We start from the raw sequence: 10,183 nt of genomic DNA on the forward strand, positions 1-10,183 counted from the left end.
TGAGTACTATTTTATCATATGATACAGGTTGGATTCAGTGACTTATGACTACAACTCTAATATTACGGGAGGTTTATCTAGGAGAATTGCTTAAGCGCAGGAGTTTGAGACCAGCCTGATAAGCATAGCAAGATCCCATGCCTGGAACACACTGGCACCGCTAGCTGTTCAGGAAGCTGAGAAAGGAGGATCATTGAGCCCAAGAATCGAGAATGAAACCACGTCTGCAAGCCAGCCTGGACACCAAAATGAGACCCTGTCTATAAAACACAAAATATGTTGATCCACAGGAGATAAACCTTGAATTAGAAAACTCGAATCTCTTATAATGGATAGTAAGCCCATCTGCTCTGCCCTAGAGTGAGACATTTTTAAAAACATACCAGGCATTGAGAATTTCTGCATTTTGTTCTGGAGGGAGACATTCTCTCTTTATTTTAAAGCTATAAACAGACTTATTATTTGCTACTTAGGGAGGAAAAGTCTGTATCACCAAAGCTGTTCTCTGTAGAAACATTCTTGAAAACATAGCAAAAACCAGTGTGTCTTGCAAGATATGTGAAAGCATAAGAGTCCAATGAGAAAGAAAATTATCTGCTAGCATTATCTACTAGTTCCAATTTTTCTCTATAATTTCTAAAGCTGTTCATTGATTTTTTCTCCTCGCTATAGATCATGTGTCTGATTTTTTGAAAGTCAGGCGATTTTTGACTAGATGTTAGATTTAATTTAATTGTAGGATTTATTTTGAGGAATTTTGGACTTTCTTTAGATATATAATTGAGTTTTCATGTTTCTTAGAAAAAAATTTGGCGCTCTAGAGGTTGACTTCTCTACCTCTTGTCCTCCAGAGCAGACATTACTACAAGTCTAGTATAGCCCAAGTACTGATGCTACTGAGGTAATATTCATCTAAATGTTCTTTCTAATATCTATTTGGAGACCTTTCCATTTGCACTGACAAAAACATGAAGTATTCCCTGTTGTGTTTGTATGCTGGGAATTCTTTAGACCATTGCTCTCTGATTGTAATTTTCTGGCTTTGAAGAAATTTCTTCTCACATATGAGCAGATTAGAACTCAGTCAAAGGTTCATGGGAACTCTGTGAAGGTTTCTGAATCTCAATTTTTCTATAGCTCCTTCTCCTACAGTATTCTGCTCCACAAATTCTAATTGCCTTCAACTTCCTCTACTCTGATGTATTTTTTCTTAATCTTACTATAATGTAAGTTAGGCTTGTTTGTTTGTTTGTTTTACTCTGTGTGGTGACCTGAAAACTGCAGGCAGGAAGCTGACGTAATTTTAGAGCTCACCTCATTGTTTTTCTTTCTCTTTGTGACAGTAGTGATTTGATAATTGTTTCCAATGTGTAGCAACTTTTGTTACATATATTTTCTTTGGTTTCCTAGTTGCTTACCGTAGATAGATACGTCGTGTTTCTTGTTCTAGATTACAGTCTGAGACTAGAGTAATCAATCAGGAAGGCGGCACCGATCTCTTTTCTTTCTTTTTTTTAAGTTGGAGTCTCGCTCTGTCACCCAGACTGGAGTGCAGTGGCTGCTCCCAACCACCACAGCCTGGACCTGCTGGGCTCCGGCGATTCTTCCGCCTCAGCCTTCCGAGTAGCTGGAACGACAGGCTCGCGCTACCACGCCCGGCTAAGTTTTGATTTATTGTAGAGATGAGATCTCGCCAAGTTGCCCAGGTGGGTCTCAAACCTACGGGCTCAGGCAATCCACTCTCCTCGACCTCCCAAGCGCGAGATTATAGGCTGAGCCACGGAGCCCGGCTCCTATCTTTTTTTTAAAAGTTAACATCCATATTTTGATCCCATGTTATTTACATTGATTCCTATATCAAATTACAAACACTGAAATTTTAAATTTTACTGTGACTGACTCTGACTTTAAAAGGAAATCCATGAGCATAGAAATATATAAAACATGAAATGCAGTTATTTCTAGGCAGAGTTATTATTCAAGTTATATAAAAACCACATAAAAGCAAAATTGGTAGCACACACATATGTGTACTTTTCATGCCTCTATTATTTCTTACACTAGAAATGGGACATCGGATATCCTACTATATTTATTCTAAGTTCACATTAACATATTATAAACAGTTTGACTGGTTTTCACTTGCATATTAAGTGTGAACATTTTTTTATTCATTATTATTTTTTGAGTTGGAGTCTCACTTTGTCGCCCAGACTGGAGTGCAGTGGCCGCTCCCGGCTACTGCAGCCTCGCCTGCTGGGCTCCAGCGATCCTTCCGCCTCAGCCTTCTAAGTAGCTGGAACTATAGGCGCGCGCTACCACGCCCGGCTGATTTTTTTTTTCTTTTTTACTTTATTGTAGAGATGAGGTCTTGTCACGTTGCCCAGGAGGGTCTCGAACCCACGGGCTCAGGCAATCAACTCACCTCAGCTTCCCCAAAACGCGGGATTACAGGCTGAGCCACTGAGCCCAGCTTTCTCAATGTATTTTTAAAAGTTGTAAGATCTCAGATAACCAGAGAACTTACCATACTAAATTTCAACTTTCTTTTTTTTTTTTTGCGTTGGAGTCTCACTCTGTCGCCCAGACTGGAGTGCAGTGTCCGCTCCCGGCCACCGCAGCCTTGACCTGCTAGGCTCCAGCAATCCTTCCGCCTCAGTCTTCCAAGTAGCCGGTATTACAGGCATGCGCTACCATGTCCGGCTGATTTTTTGATTTATTGTAGAGATGAGGTCTCGCTGCCCAGGTGGGTCTCGAACCCGCGGGCTCAGGCAATCCACTCACCTCAGCCTCCCAAAGGCGTGGGATTACAGGCTGAGCCACCGAGCCCGGCTAACTACTTTTTTAACATTTTTTTTTTTAATTTCAACACTGTGGGGTGCAATTCAGAGTTAGGTACACAAATATTTATTGTGCAGGTACCCTTATTGATAAGGTGTCCCACCCTTCCCCATTTCTACTACTTTAAATCCCACCTCCCTGCCCCACTACCTTCCCCAGTTTCCTGCTACTCTCAATCATTTTCTTATAGTATTAAAGTAGTTGTCCAAGGTCCACTGATGAGTGAGCACATTTGAAGAACATCTTCCCATTCCTATGCCTCTCCACCAGCTGCTGGCAATCACCATTCTATCCTTTTCTTCTATAATTTTAGCTTTTTCTTTCATTTTTTACTTAGTATGATGTCCTGCAGGTTCACCCTCGTAATCACACATAAGAAAATATTTTCTTATTTTTAAAATCTATGCTAAACAGTTTTCCACTGTGTGTGTGTGCGCACGCACACGCTCCTGTGCATACATGTGTTGCATGTTCTTTATTGGTTCATTCATTGGTGGACACTTAGATTATTTCCAAGTCTTTACTATTGAAAATAAAGCTGCAATGAGTGTACGAGTGCTGATATTGCTTTTAGATACTGATTTTATTTTATTTTTTGAAATATATATGTATATATATGTATATACATATGTATATACATATGTATATATATATATGTATATATATATATACCCTAATGTGGGATTTCTGGATCAAATAATAGCTTTGTTTTTAATTTTTTGAGAAACTATTTTACTGTTTTCCTTTTGCATTCAGAGTTAGCACCCAATATAAAACTAGGAGGATAAAACCCAATGGCATGGGATTGTAAATGACAGGGAGGTGGGATCCCAAATAGTATGTGCAATAAAAAGCAAAATCATTAAATTAATATAATACACCTAATCTACAAAAGTTATCAAAAGTATGAGTGTAAATTACTAGAATCATTTCCAAGATTTCCATGTGGCAGGGAGAGTGCATGCTTTCCTTACTGTTTGGGGTCAAAAGGTCAGTTGTTCACGACTTTAAGAATACCACTTTGAAATGCACATGGTAGTGTCTGTCCAGCAAACTCCACATCCCTTTTGTTTTCTTTGTATTTCTTTTTTTAGCTACTAGCGAGCCTCTGGAGAAACTATATACAATTAAATATGATCCATTCTAAACATATTTGAATTTTAGAGAGAACTGTGATATTTTTAAAAGCTCATCTTCCTACTGCTTATTCATTTATTTAATGCCAATTAATATCCCCTTGATGTGTTATTTTTTCATTCTCAGCTGAGGGCGGGCTCAGTAGTGCCGCCTGTCATCCCAGCAGTTTCGGAGGCCAAGGCGACTGGATTGCCTCTGCCTGAGGGCTTGAGAACACCCCAGGCAAATTGGCGTGACCTCCAGTCTACAATAAAATTTAAAAATTAGCCAGGGGTGGTAGGGCACCTGTAGTTCTGTGTACCTTGAAGTCTGAGGCAGCAGGATCACCATAGCTCAGCAGGTTGACACGGGGTGACCATGAGAGTGCCACTGCACTGCAGCCTGGGCTACTGAAAAAGACTCCAACTCAAAACAATAAATTCTCAGCCGGGCTTGGTGGCTCAGCTTGTAATCCCGCGCCTGTGGGAGTCTGAGGTGAGTGAATTGCCTGAGCCTGCGGATTCGAGACCCACCTGGGCAGGTGAGACCCTATCTCTAAAATAAATCAAAAAGAATTAACCGGGTGTGGTAGCGGGTACCTATAATTCCAGCTACTCGGAAGTCTGGGGCGGAAGGATCGCCGTAGCCCAGCAGGTCTAGCCTGCGGTGGCCGGGAGTGGCCACTGCACTCCAGTCTGGGTGACAGAGTGAGACTCCAACTCAAAAAAAGATAAACTGGAACTGTGTATCAGTATTCTGTAGATTAGTACTGAGTGAAGTATTGGTGAATGAAGAAAGTCAAAGAAATACACAAGTTGTATAATTCCATTTCTATGAAGTGTCCGGATTTGGCCAACATGTAGAGACAAAAAGTAGGTTATGGATTGACTAAGGCTGAGGGTAAGGAAACTGACCACCCCAAATCGCACCCTCACTCCCCTTGATTATAGGTGTCTTGTTTTTTTGAGTTGGAGTCTCACTCTGTCGCCCAGACTGGATTGCAGTGGCTGCTCCTGGCCACCGCACCCTCGACCTTCTTGGCTCCGGCGAAACTTCCGCCTCAGCCTTCCAAGTAGCCGGAACTACAGGTGTGCGCCACCAGGCCCAGCTAATTTTTTAACAAATTTATTGTAGAGATGAGTTCTTGTCAAGTTGCCCAAGCGGGCCCGAACCTGCGGACTCAGGCAATCCACTCACGTCAGCCTCCCAAAGGCGCGGGATTACAGGCTTAGCCACCGAGCCCCGACTAACACAGGTTTTCTTGATGATTTGGGTTTTAATTCTGTTTTTATTGTGCCTGACAAAATACAGTCATCTGATTGTTCCTCAATTATGTTATTTTAATAAAAGAAATTAAATTTAGGTTTAAAAAAATTTACAACTTTAAAAAGAAATAAAATGTTAATAAAGCATTCATATTCATTTTGTGGTGGTGATACAAAACAAAAGGAGTAAAAAATGCATTTTATTTTGATTTGTTCTGAGACCTCTATACTTAATGATGCCCTTAAGAACTAAAGTAATTTTTGTTTCATATTTTTTGGAAATAATAAGGCTAACACTGGAAATTAATGGGCATGTCCTTTATCGATGGGCACTTCTCTATTCTAAACAATCTATTTCTTATTAGCAAGGAGCTTTTGATATCACATGAAAATATTAATTTTTTAAAAAATCAGAACTGACAGATAAAATTAGAAATTCTATGGAAGATCTAATTTTTGTGATCATTTTAGATTTTTACTTTTTTGGCAGAATATGCTGCTACAGAGAGATGTTTGGCCATGTGACTATAACTTCTATTTTTTTGACTATTTCCATTGATTTTAATAATATACGTACTAATATGAATTTTGAAAGAAATTTCCTCAATGTGAGAAAAATAAGAACATTTAAAATTATCAATCAACTAAGTGAAATTCAGGAAGGCAGTAGAAATAAATTTTGCAGAGCAAAGGTCAGACTGCCAGAATAATTTTTGTCCCCATGAACTTGCAGCGTGTTGATCCACTGGGGCAGGTAGAGAACAAGACAGCAAAATCGCTGGAGACAGAAAGTGGGACTGACAATAGGGGATGAAGAAGGACATATTAATAGCCAACCTTGATGAAGCCCTTGTGATGTATCAGGCACTGAGCTAAGGGCTCCAGTATGCATTTATGCATTATCTTACTTAAACCCAGAATTCTTTGAATTAGGTAGGCTACTTTAGTCCATTTTGTGCTGCTGTAACAGGTAATTTATAATGAACATAAATGTATTAACACATTGTCCTGCAGGCTGGAAAGTCCAAGGTAAAGGGGCCACATCTGTTGAGTGTCTTCTGACAGCATCATCCATGGCAGAAGGTCAAAGAAAAGGCCAAGAGAGAGACAGAGATAAAGATACAGAAATGTATATATGGAGAGAGAGAGAGAGAGAATGAGAATGTACAAGAGGTGTCCAATCATTCTTTAATAAGGAGCCCACTTTGGTGATAATGAAGCCAAGTCAATCCTGTGATGGTGGTGTTAATTCATTTATAAGTGTGATGCCCCCATAATACAAACATCTTTTGTTAGACCTGACCTCCCAACATTGCCTCATTGGGGATCAAGACTCCAACCCATAAGCTTTGGGGAACACATTCAAACCTAGCATAGATATTTTTATTATTTCCATTTTATATATGAGAAAACCAAATCTAAGAAAGATCACATAACTTGCCGAAGGAGACACAGTGAGCAATGTTCAGCTGAGACCCAAACCCAAGCAGTCGTTCCTCCAGTAGCTGTCCTGTCCTTCTAATCACTATTCCATAATAGACTCAAGAGACCTACAGGAGACTCCAGTGGTTCTGTGTTCAGCAATGGCTTCCATAAATAGCAACTTGTGGTGATTATATATAAGATTGTTAGATTTAACTTTAGAAATTTAACTAAGAGAAAATAGAGAAAAGAATTACTATTCAACATGGACCTTTCTTTGTCGTGGGGGTCTTGGAAGGGTCTCTACATTTTAGGTATACTCCTTAAACAATAAGAACACCAAATGCACAAACAGAAAGATTAAGAAATATACATAGCTGAGGCGGAAGGGTCACCAGAGCCCAATAGGTCGAGGCTGCAGTGGCCAGCAGCGGCCATTCCACTCCAGTCTGGGTGACAGAGTGAGACTCCAACTCAAAAAAAAAAAAACTACATAGAATCATGTATTAATAAGATTTAGATAACAATTGAAGAGAACAAAAACATTATAGAAATACAGTCTGAAGGTGAGTTCTATCGTCTGGCTCTCCTCTGCTGCCACCATGGACTTCACCACTTGTTCCACCACCTACTCCTCCAACTACCGGTCCCTGGGCTCCATCCCGCCACCCAGCCTCTGGCCCCCCCGGCAGCTCGGCCATTGGCTATGCAGGCGCTGGTGGCTCGGGCTCCCGGATCTCTGTGTCCCACTCCACCAGTTTCCAGGGCAGCTGGGGGTCCGGGGGCCTGACCACGGGGATGGCTGGGAGTCTGGGGTGGGATCCAGAGTGAGAAGGAGATCATGCAAGAGCTGAATGACTGCTTGGCCTCCTACCTGGAGAGGGTTAGGAGTCTGGAGCCCGAGAATTGGAGGCTAGAGAGCAAACTCCGGGAACACCTGGAGAAGAAGGGACCCCAGGTCAGAGACTGGGGACATTACTTCAAGACCATCGAGGACCTGAGGGGTCAGATCTTTGCAAATTCTGTGAACAATGCCCGCATCATTCTGCAGATTGACAATGCCCGTCTTGCTGCTGATGATTTTAGAGTCAAGTATGAGACAGAGCTGGCCATGCGCCAGTCTGTGGAGAGAGACATCCATGGGCTCCACAAGGTCATTGATGACACCAATGTCACCCAGCTGCAACTGGAGACAGAGATCGAGGCCCTCAAGAAAGAGCTGCTCTTCATAAAGAAGAACCATGAGGAGGAAGTAAAAGACCTACAAGCCCAGCTCTGGGTTGACCTTGGAGGTAGATGCCCCCAATCTCAGGACCTCAGCAAGATCATGGTGGACATCCGATCCCAGTATGACCAGTTGGCTCAGAAGAACCACAAGGAGCTGGGCGAGTACTGGTCCCAGCAGATTGAGGAGAGCACCACTGTGGTCAACACGCAGTCCGCTGAGATTGGAGCTGCCAAGATGACGCTCACAGAGCTGAAACGTACAGTGCAGTCCTTGGAGATTGACCTGGACTCCATGAGAAACCTGAAGGCCAGCTTGGAGAACAGCCTGAGAGAAGTGGAGATCCGCTACACCATGCAGATGGAGCAGCTCAATGGCACCGTGCTGCACCTGGAGTCTGATCTGGCACAGACCCAGACAGAGGGCCAGTGCCAGGCCCAGGAGTACGAGTCCCTGCTGAACATCAAGGTCAAGTCAGAGGCTGAGATAGCCACCTACCGGCACCTACTAGAAGACGGCAAGGACTTCAGTCACAGTGATGGCCTGGACAGCAGCAGCTCCATCCAAACCATCCAAAAGATCACCCGCAAGATAGTGGATGGCAAATTGATGTCTGAGACCAATGACACCGAAGTTATGAGGCGTTGAGGCGGCGGGAACAGGGTGTCCTTCGGGGAAGCAGGAAGTCAATAATAAGTTCAGAGGTGAAAGAAAGAAAGAAAGAGAGAGAGAGAGAGAGAGAGAAAGAAAGAAATACAGTTTTCCCAATTGTTTTAAAAATAGCCAGAGAAGGTAGTTCACAACCTTAAAAAAAAAATTCTCATCATGAATTTCTTTTTGCTGTACATTTTAAATCTAGCAAATTAAATATTTTTTAAGCATAAATGATGGTCATTTGTTCAAGAAAGCTATACACGATTGAGTTTAACTCTGCAGGGAAATGGTGACATTTGGATTAATTCAGGCTCATTACTGGGCAGAAATTTTAGGCTGTTGAAAAACTGTATGGCTATCAAATAATTTCTCCATAGTTGATGAATCTTTCAGGTGTTGATATGCAACCAACACTAAAGATCAAGTTTATCATGTACCATGAATAACCCAAGCACTTTAACTTTCTCCTTTTTGCTGACTTCTCCACACAACCGCTCTGCTTCTTTTCAATTAAAATCCACCACCTTGTTATTTGTTAGCAGATATGGTTAAAAATGTTAGAGATTAAAACAACACTCAGTCAAAAATAAAACTATAGATTACAGAGTCATCTTTTAAAATGTCCTCACTTTTTCTTATTAATAATTTATTCATTTCGCTTTCTTTGATATACCGTGTCACTTTTTAAGGATTAATTCCCTGAATTTGGTCCTAACCAATTGTCTATTCTTATGTGACAATAATGTGCATTTTCTACTGATGCATTTTTCACATAGACTTCGTTTTTTAGAGAAGTGTTATGTCCACAGTAAGACTGAACAGACAGTTCAGAGTTACCACACACCCCACTTTCACATGTACCACCTCCCCACTGTCAACCTGTCTCATCACAGTGTAGATCACAATAGAAGTTTGTTCACTCACAGTTATGGAGACTGCACGTTTGAAATCAAAGTGTTGTCAGGGCTATGCTTTCTCTAAAGGATCTAGATCAAAAAACCCTCCCTTGCATCCTCTCTACTTCTGGTGGGTTCTGGCAATCCTTGACCTTCTTTGGTTTGTTGCATCATTCTGGTGTTCTACATATTTACATGACCTTCTGTTCTGCTTACATTGCTCTGTGTCCTTTCCTTGTCTTACAAAAACACTAGATATTGGACCTAGGACCCATACTAATCCATCTTGATCTCACCTTGATCCTTTCCTCAATTATGTCTGCAAATGCCTTTTTCTTAAATTAGGTCACATCCTGAGATTCTGGTCATACATGAATTTTGGGGAAGCACTTTTCAACCAACTTCAGATCCTAAATATTTCATTTCATCTTTAGCAAGACTATTTGAACTACAAATCTTCCATTTCTTTGACATTCTCATTAATATCTTTATTTATAGTCTCTTCTTGCAACTTAGCTGTTCATCTGTCATAAATAGCATATAACATCCTCTATGTTACCATAATTATGTAAGTCCATTCTACATTATGATTTTTTTGTGTTAAACACAGGCACATTTATGCTGATTCTGATTAAAGGACATTACTGCTCAAAGTGTTACAGACAAAAGTATACTGGAAAGCAAGCAAAAAACAAACAATAAATAAAAAGGATAAATTAAATGACATTTATAACATTTTACTTATTTAATGATTTTTTGTGACC

General features: G+C 41.0%; 1 pseudogene; it reads left to right on the top strand.

Moving 5' to 3' along the window:
* Positions 1–7,355: 7,355 nt before the first annotated feature.
* LOC103256438 lies at positions 7,356–8,517 on the top strand (annotated as a pseudogene).
* The last annotated feature ends 1,666 nt before the right edge of the window (positions 8,518–10,183 follow it).

Source organism: Carlito syrichta, unplaced genomic scaffold (assembly GCF_000164805.1).
Source record: "Carlito syrichta isolate Samal-C Ts95f unplaced genomic scaffold, Tarsius_syrichta-2.0.1 Scaffold289465, whole genome shotgun sequence".
Taxonomy (NCBI): Eukaryota; Metazoa; Chordata; class Mammalia; order Primates; family Tarsiidae; genus Carlito; species Carlito syrichta.